This window comes from Montipora foliosa, chromosome 3 (assembly GCF_036669935.1).
Source record: "Montipora foliosa isolate CH-2021 chromosome 3, ASM3666993v2, whole genome shotgun sequence".
Classification (NCBI taxonomy): domain Eukaryota; kingdom Metazoa; phylum Cnidaria; class Anthozoa; order Scleractinia; family Acroporidae; genus Montipora; species Montipora foliosa.
Window position 1 is genome coordinate 62,906,341 of NC_090871.1, and position 10,000 is coordinate 62,916,340.

General features: G+C 41.2%; 2 pseudogenes; one reads left to right on the forward strand and one right to left on the reverse strand.

The window, feature by feature from the left end:
- LOC137997903 (tetratricopeptide repeat protein 28-like) overlaps window positions 1–8,856 on the forward strand; it is a 220,632-nt pseudogene extending 211,776 nt beyond the window's left edge.
- Window positions 1–10,000, reverse strand: part of LOC137996205 (organic cation/carnitine transporter 2-like) — a 329,899-nt pseudogene that overhangs the window by 296,715 nt on the left and 23,184 nt on the right.

Here is a 10,000-nt window from a genome sequence, read left to right on the forward strand (position 1 = left end):
TGACGGTGAGTCAAAGATTGCTTTATGTTCATAAAGAAATTAAAGAATAAATAATGTGTAAAAAAATTGGCACGAACACAGGGCTCTCCCTAGTTTTCAGCACAACTGGCTGGGGCCTTTTCAAACCGGTAAAGCATTTGGTTAATGTTGGACGTTCTGCAACGGTTAAGCGACTTCTGAGCATTTGCAGGCGGTAATAAGTGCTCTTACAAGCGGTAGATTTTACCGGTTACCGCCTAATAAGGAGAACCCTGGAACGTGGTTGCTTCTCATTGGCTTGGACAAAACTGCTTCAGTTGTGGTTTGATTTGAGCCAGACAACTTGTCATCACAAGAATTACGATTGGCGGAGAGGGTATGAAACAGTCGATTGATTCAGTACTGATAAGCCACCACTGGATATTTGATTCCTATTGGTTAAAACTGTACTGAATCAAACATTCCAGTTTGTAATTTTGCATTCTAGTTTGGTTTTAGCCGGTGTTAAGGGTTAATCCGCACTCCCCTTTCATTGCCATGTGTGATGCCCATTCGTGTGGGCAGGCGCAATTTTTGTTATTACTTCTCCAAATCGGATCACAATGCCATGGGCAAATCGTTGTACCCAAATCTTAAACAGTGTCTAAGTGGCTACCCACATGTATGCATTGCGTACGTACTTTTTTAAACAATGCCGAGAAATACGAAAACACAATAGTTTCAATGTCCTGACTACAGGATGCTAAACTGGCACAGCAAGGTTAATTGAGCAGTGAGAGGAAATAACTATCTTAAGCCAAATTTTTGAAAGAAAATGCTTTTCTTCATCAGGGTTCCCAAGGAATGATTTTGGCTTCTGGAGAAAGAGAGGGAAAGGCATAATTTGAATGGCCGGATTATGCATCTCTGGTATAAAAACGGCCAATTCTGTCCTGACGAGCAGCCTTTCTCAATGAAAACGTGTGAGCAGTTCAATTAGCTCATTCAAAGTCTCTGGATCAAAATACGTGGAGTAACCAGGTATCTAGACAGAAAAAAAAGTGACGAAAAAACAAGCAATTTCGACATTGGATAGATTTAGACATGAAATAAAAAATTATGAGTTTGACGTCAATTTCAGAAAATTGAATATTACACTCTTACTGTTCAATTAACCTTGCTGTGCCGGTTTAGCATCCTGTACTCAGAGCATTGGACCTATTGTCTTTTCGTTCATTTATCTTCTAGGTGCACCCCAGATTTCTGAGAAAAACTTCCTGGTTTTGATTATCAACAATGGTGGATAAAAAGTTGGACCTTTTGGAGCGGCATATGCAAGAAGTTAGTGTTGCAAGAAAGGAGGGAGACAGACGAGGCAAGGGTTTGGCCTATTTCAAACTTGGTAGATACTATCAGGACACAGCTCACTTTAATAAGGCCATAACAAATTACACAGAAGCTTTAGCCATTTTTAAGGAAGTGGGTTACAGGCCCGGAGAAGGAAGAGCTTATTGCAATCTCGGCAACGCTTATCAAAGTCTTGGTAATTTCAAGCAAGCCATAGAGTACCACCATCAACATCTTAGTATTGCAAAAGAGGTAGGGGACAGGGCCGGAGAAGGAAGAGCTTATGGCAATCTTGGCAATGCTTATCGAAGGCTTGGTAATTTCAAGCAAGCCATAGAGTACCACCATCAAGATCTTAGTATTGCAAAAGAGGTAGGGGACAGGGCCGGAGAAGGAGCAGCCCATGGCAATCTCGGCAACGCTTATAACAGTCTTGGTAATTTCAAGCAAGCCATAGAGTACCACCATCAACATCTTAGTATTGCAAAAGAGGTAGGGGACAGGGCCGGAGAAGGAGCAGCCTATGGCAATCTCGGCAATGCTTATCAAAGTCTTGGTAATTTCAAGCAAGCCATAGAGTACCACCATCAACATCTTAGTATTGCAAAAGAGGTAGGGGACAGGGCCGGAGAAGGAAGAGCCTATGGCAATCTCGGCAATGCTTATCAAAGTCTTGGTAATTTCAAGCAAGCCATAGAGCACCACCATCAACATCTTAGTATTGCAAAAGAGGTAGGGGACAGGGCCGGAGAAGGAGCAGCCTATGGCAATCTCGGCAATGCTTATAAACGTCTTGGTAATTTCAAGCAAGCCATAGAGTACCACCATCAACATCTTAGTATTGCAAAAGAGGTAGGGGACAGGGCCGGAGAAGGAGCAGCCTATGGCAATCTCGGCAACGCTTATGACAGTCTTGGTAATTTCAAGCAAGCCATAGAGTACCACCATCAACATCTTAGTATTGCAAAAGAGGTAGGGGACAGGGCCGGAGAAGGAGCAGCCTATGGCAATCTCGGCAATGCTTATCAAAGTCTTGGTAATTTCAAGCAAGCCATAGAGTACCACCATCAACGTCTTAGTATTGCAAAAGAGGTAGGGGACAGGGCCGGAGAAGGAAGAGCCTATGGCAATCTCGGCAATGCTTATCAAAGTCTTGGTAATTTCAAGCAAGCCATAGAGCACCACCATCAACATCTTAGTATTGCAAAAGAGGTAGGGGACAGGGCCGGAGAAGGAGCAGCCTATGGCAATCTCGGCAATGCTTATGGCAGTCTTGGTAATTTCAAGCAAGCCATAGAGTACCACCATCAACGTCTTAGTATTGCAAAAGAGGTAGGGGACAGGGCCGGAGAAGGAGCAGCCTATGGCAATCTCGGCAATGCTTATCAAAGTCTTGGTAATTTCAAGCAAGCCATAGAGTACCACCATCAACGTCTTAGTATTGCAAAAGAGGTAGGGGACAGGGCCGGAGAAGGAAGAGCTTATTGCAATCTCGGCAACGCTTATCAAAGTCTTGGTAATTTCAAGCAAGCCATAGAGTACCACCATCAAGATCTTAGTATTGCAAAAGAGGTAGGGGACAGGGCCGGAGAAGGAAGAGCTTATTGCAATCTCGGCAATGCTTATCAAAGTCTTGGTAATTTCAAGCAAGCCATAGAGTACCACCATCAACATCTTAGTATTGCAAAAGAGGTAGGGGACATGGCCGGAGAAGGAGCAGCCTATGGCAATCTCGGCAATGCTTATCAAAGTCTTGGTAATTTCAAGCAAGCCATAGAGTACCACCATCAACATCTTAGTATTGCAAAAGAGGTAGGGGACAGGGCCAGAGAAGGAAGAGCTTATTGCAATCTCGGCAACGCTTATCAAAGTCTTGGTAATTTCAAGCAAGCCATACAGTACCACCATCAACATCTTAGTATTGCAAAAGAGGTAGGGGACAGGGCCGGAGAAGGAGCAGCCTATGGCAATCTCGGCAATGCTTATCAAAGTCTTGGTAATTTCAAGCAAGCCATAGAGTACCACCATCAACATCTTAGTATTGCAAAAGAGGTAGGGGACAGGGCCGGAGAAGGAAGAGCTTATTGCAATCTCGGCAATGCTTATCAAAGTCTTGGTAATTTCAAGCAAGCCATAGAGTACCACCATCAACATCTTAGTATTGCAAAAGAGGTAGGGGACAGGGCCGGAGAAGGAAGAGCTTATTGCAATCTCGGCAATGCTTATCAAAGTCTTGGTAATTTCAAGCAAGGCATAGAGTACCACCATCAACATCTTAGTATTGCAAAAGAGGTAGGGGACAGGGCCGGAGAAGGAGCAGCCTATGGCAATCTCGGCAATGCTTATCAAAGTCTTGGTAATTTCAAGCAAGCCATAGAGTACCACCATTAACGTCTTAGTATTGCAAAAGAGGTAGGGGACAAGGCCGGAGAAGGAGCAGCCTATGGCAATCTCGGCAATGCTTATCAAAGTCTTGGTAATTTCAAGCAAGCCAAAGAGTACCACCATCAACATCTTAGTATTTGCCAGGAAACAGAGGACCCAATAGGGCTGGGAATCGCATGTTATCATATTGGTCATGTTCATGAGTTTTTTGGCTCCGTGAGCAAAGCTCTTAATTACTATCATCTAAGCGTTTATTATTTTGATGATGTTAGGTGTCTTCTTCAGTCAGAGGATGCATGGAAAATAAGCTTTCGTGACACAAAGGGGTTTGTGTACACTGCTCTGTGGACAGCACTGTTGAAGAATGGAGAGGTTGATGAAGCTTTGTATGCTGCTGAGCAAGGACGAGCACAGGCTTTGGCAGACATTTTAAAGATGCAATACAGCGTTGACGAGAACCCTATGATGAAGGTAACTATCTCTTTGGTTATGAAAGATCTACCTTCACAAACTGTTTTCACAGCACTTGAAGGGAACACGATCAGCTTCTGGTTTCTAAGAGATGATATCGGGATAACTTTTAGACAAAAGAAAATCGAAAGTGGAAGTGCCAGTTCTCTGATGGAAAGTACTTTTAAACAGATCGATGCGGGGACCGTTGTACGATGTGAGAATCGTTCGCTTGACAGACAACGCAGCGATTTCTCGAGCAGTAGGGAAAGTGTTGAAGAAACTTTTCAGTCTTTGAGCTTCTCTGTGCAGTCTTTGCAGCCTTTGTATGATGTCTTAGTCAGTCCTATAGCAGACTTGATCCAGGGTGATGACTTGGTGTTTGTTCCTGATGGACACTTTTGCCTGGCTCCCTTTTCTGCAATGAGTGACTCTGTCAGGATTCGTGTAATTCCCTCGCTGACTGCTTTAAAATTGATCACTATAGCACCTGACGACTTTCAAAGTAAGAATGAAGCGCTGCTTGTAGGCGATCCGTGCTTGAGCGAAGTCACTTATGGCACTGGTGAACCCATGTATGGACAGCTGCCGTGTGCGAAAAAAGAGGTGGATATAATTGGAGAACTTCTGCAGACTGTGCCTCTTACAGGAAAAAATGCAACCAAAGCTGAGGTGCTGAGAAGAATGAAATCAGTTGCCTTAATCCACATTGCTGCACATGGGGATGACGGATCTGGAGAAATTGCTCTGGCCCCAAATCCCAAACGCACATCCAAGATCCCCGAAGAGGAAAATTACATGTTATCATTGAGCGATGTTAAAGCAGTTCACCTTCAGGCAAGACTGGTTGTGCTTAGTTGCTGTCATAGTGGCCAGGGAGAGGTAAAATCTGAGGGTATTGTGGGAATAGCCAGGGCTTTCCTGTGTGCTGGTGCCCGGTCTGTACTGGTGTCACTCTGGGCAATCGACGACGAGGCGACCTTCTTGTTCATGAAGAGTTTTTACCAACACTTGGCAGATAGAAAAAGTGCAAGTACAGCTCTTCACCATGCTATGAAATCTCTTCAGGAGACAAAGAATTATTCGGCCATAAAATACTGGGCGCCATTTGTGCTAATCGGCGATGATGTCACCTTTGAGTTTGGGCAGCTCGAACACGAAAAGAATGGTAAGTGCTATTTAAATATAACTTCAATGACTGAATCGCTGTACTTTGTACATGTTTTTTAACCAGGAAGTTGTCGAAAGGAGCAGGAACGTTCTTCACAAAGAAATGGCTTTAAAAACGGTTGCCAGAGTGGATATTTTTACTGGAACTGCTTTGGCTAATACCTAAATTAAATATTGTCTGCATTCACCGAGTCAGCTACTTCAGCTTCCTGCAGATAGCTAGCTGTTTGAGCCCGTGTTATGATGGAGTGACTGTGAAACTGATCGGTGATTGTCGATTGCTTATGTCAAGTGAAGTGAGTTATTGAGGTCTTCAAGTCTACATGTCAAGGTGGCAGTGAATAGGAACTGTTGCTATTAACTCTAGCACAAACAGTTAAATGAATGAATTAAGAAAATCGTTATATTATTTACTTGTCAATCAGAACGAAATTCGTTATTTGCATTTAATCCACTACTTGTTTCTTTCTTCCTTGTTTTTCTTTTTCAGAAACGATGTCCAAAACGTGAAAAACTTACTTGGACTGTGATACGTCGATATGTTATTTTCCTTTCTTCGATTATATGAGTTATTGAAAACAATTCAAACATTGATACCTCAGTAGCTGTCAGACACAAGATATCATGCCAATTATAGTTAAAGTACCATGAGATTTCAGTAGTATTAAGATACTGTTCAAGTCCTTACATTTGTGCCTTGTTTTGTAAGCATCTGTTCCAGGATTAGTTAATCACTTGATAGAAAACGTCGTGTTATTTTGGCCCTTGAAAATAACTCCAAGCTTTTGCGATATGTTTCTCAGGTGACATGTATACTCTTAAGCTTGCTATATCAACTTTCCATTTACAATATCATTAAGTGACAGTCTCGGGGAATGTGTATTTTCTGTGTTTCTGTAAGGTTGGCCAAAGCTAAATAAGCAAATTGATTGTTTCGGGAGGCAAATGTCTATAAGCTAAAACCTAGGAAAGTATAAATGTTACATTTAAATGAGACGGAAATTCCTGGAACAAAACGCTTTATTCCCAAAGGGTTTGAATCGGGCACAACATTGAGTTAGCCGATTTGTTTATTGTTAAATTTTCCCGCAAAATGTGGTTCAAAACCAGACACTTTTCTGACGCTGATGACGACTTGGACAATTTGGGTAAATCTAACTCTTGGGTGATGGACTCTTGCTAGGGCCTGGAACCAAACAAATGGAACGTTCTTTACTTTAAAGTTTTACATGTTGATTTTGTGATATTTTGTCACAGAGGGACTGGACCAATGCAAAATAATTCAATGAAATGGGTGATTTCTTAAAACTTCTAGTAGGTAAGGAGGTGTGTGGGGTAAAAGTTGCCTGATCTCTTAATTAATTGTGTGCATTTTAAACCCCTGGGGAGGTGGGACTTTGCCCATGCATATGCTTGTGAAAATCTTTTGAATTTTAAAAATGGTATGACTACCCGAGTCACGTCATTTCATACCATTTCACACCATTGCAAACGTTGGTCAGTAACTCTTGAGTTGACACAGGTATTAAAAGGGAAGCATTCCATCCTTTCTCCATGTTAAAACTGACAGCAGGATGGGCACCCACCTCCTAAACTGAGCACCCCAAATGGAGAGTAAGGTCTAAGGTCTACTTCTCCACTACCATAGTCACGTCGACCACGGCTGAACGTGCAAACAGATTCAATCCGAGCTAAAGTCTTTGTGTAGCTCTCCTCCACTTATGCAAATTTGGAGTATGTTGTACTTGTTATGAACGATCATCACTTCTTTCCATCCCTCAAACTGACATTTCCCTTTTTATTCAACTTATACGACGTACAGTCTACTTTAGACTTCAAATCTACTTCAATGAAACAAAGATTTTAAACAAGCTGAGAAGATTCAAAATAGGCGAGGCAAAGAGTTGAACCCGGATCGATGGCTTCACCTTGCAGTTTCCGATATCCTCTAGACCAATGAGACAAGCTCCCGGAAAGTCGAAATTTTTAGAGTATTGACATAATAGTACCTAGCAAAACAATTGAAAGTTAACCTTCTTCAACGGGGTTTTTAGACCTAAATACTGTAGATCAGTGCGGCATAGCTTAGAAACGCTATTTCTTGATGAACTAAAGCTGTCATTCTGCTTGTTTTCATTGTTTTTAGAGCGGTAAGCTTGTCAATATTAACATGGCATAATGCGTCGTGTAATTGTTACGAAATGTCCAATGTCAGTTTTGGGGATGGAAATTAGTGTTGACCGTTATGAACTCGCTGAAACGTCGGAAGTTTAGCTTTTTATCGCTAGTTTTTACATAGAGGGTATTACACGGTGGCGAGAAGATATGAATCTCAGGAGTGAGTAAAGCGAACGAGTGAGATATTGTTCTTGCCACGAGAACATAAAATTCATATCTTTGAGGCAACGTGTAATGTTCTTTTTATTATATAGAGACTAAATATTGAATATTTCCGATTTTATCCATGCTTTTATTCTAAACAACAAACGCGACACGAGAAACCAATTCAACAAAAGCAAAAGGCGGGAATCGTGACGTCATTGAACGATACGACACTCACAAAGGTGACATACGGAAAATATGCCACTCGGGTCGCGGATGAAGTGGCGTATGGAATCTACGAGTGGTCTAGTTCCCAGTAAAACACTCTCCTCCATATAATAAATGTCCGTATTTCACTGTTTTCATCTTTATTTGGTAATTTAACATTTATGTTTTCTGATTTCTTTTTAGGGGATTTAACAATCATGTAATTAGTTTTCTTAATATTTATAGAGCCTGTTTAGATCGCACCATTCTTTAATATCAGCCAGATCTCCGTTATTTAGTTTTTCAAGATCTCGAATAGGTGATGAAGCAAAGAAATTAGTGTCATCAGCAAAAATCCTAAAGTTCAGTTTATCAGAGCAGTAGAAATGTTGTTTATATAAAGTAAGAATAAAAGAGGACCAAGGGAACTACCCTGTGGTACATCACATTTCATTGTTTGTTTGTTTTTGCCATTTGGCCAAAAATCGCGATTTTCAACACTTTTGGAAAAATCGTTATTTCTCTTCTAATAGGTCTTATTTAAAGTGGTTTTTTTTATAGCACAAATCTATGATAGTTAAGCTTTCCATCATTAAAAATTAGGCTATAAGGTGACTGGTGTTTCCTAGTTTTTTGGCCTTCTGAAGTTTGCCCAAAAATGACTTGACGATAGGTCTATCCCGATTGGGCTGGCAAAGTGGAAAATGGTGCTTCAAAAATGGCAAAGAAGTGCTTAAATAATGCTCGACTTTTGAAAAAGGTGCTCGAAAGTTACTGATTTTCATTGGTATGCCTATTTTTAAAAAAAAAAAAAAAGAATTGCCCTTTCGTTAAGTTGTTTATAAATAAACGTACAGAGAACTAAAACATTAATGTCTTTTGAGCAAAAAAAAAATTCCTCAGTGAAATATACTTTAAAGCCTGCGATGATTTCAAATTGCTTCACTTCAAACGCAACATTTCAACCATGTAACTTTTCGGCTGTTTAATTTAAATTAAAGGGTGTTCAAGGTTTCGTACGCGCCTTTGTACATGTGCTATACGAATACGTGAGAAAATCCTGCAATCTTAATACAGATTGAAACTGTTTGATATTGACTTAAGTTTCTTTTGCGATACATCTTAAACACGGCTGAGTCTTTGCCATGAGTCTTAAACGCCCATTGTCTCCTGTAGACCAACGCCTTCATTCTGCTCGACACCCAGGGCTTATCTGAGGAGCAAAGTTTGACCTTCTGAGTTGGCATAAGGGTATCGATCGCTTTGTTGTAGAATGCCTCCGTTTTATCCTTCGCAGTTGGCAGATTCAGAACAGGCTCCCAGCTAAAGTTTATTAACCATCGCCCAAGTGCACATAGGCTACTCTGACAAAACAATAACAAAACAATAGAGTCGCAAGTTTATACGTACAAGGAAGGGTTACGTTTTTGCAAAAGTTGACCGTGAAGCACTTATATTTCAACAGACTTAACTATTAGAGGGTAATGTGAAGTGCTAGTTTTCTACTCATATAAACCATGTGACCGTTAGCCCTACTAATGGAATTGGGCCTGTTACATATAAGGTAAAGGTAAAGTCACTTTATTTAACGTCGGTAGTTCCTTCAGTTACGAATTCAAACTGGTATCAATGGAAGCCGACGGTGCGCCTTTTACCCCCCTCTCTCTGTCAGTGCTCCCTTTTACGGATATTTAAAGCTATAGCTACACCGATCAGAGGAAAGTAAAAACAGACGTTGAAGTCATCGAAAGCCGCGCACTAGCCATGTGAGTGACGACTGCTCCTCCTCCTACTCTTCTTCCTATAGAAATGCGCCAGAGGACTGGACACTGTAGAAATACACGTGGAATACCTCAACATTGTGTGGATTTCCTGTGTAACAGGCCCAAAATTATGAGGACAGAGAAAAACTCTCCCATGACCTGCTCCTTGTAGCTCAGTCGGTAGAGCAACGCTGATCAAACCCGAAAGTCATAAGTTCACTTCCCAACCCTCATCAGAGTTGTTCTCTGTCATTGTGTGGACCTAATTCCATTAGTAGGGCTAATGCTCACATGGTCTATATGGGTAGAAAACAAGTACTTCACATTACCCTATAATAGTTAAGTCTGTTAAGTTTATATGGCCGAGTTCTAATACTTTGTGGAAACTGTAAATCAAA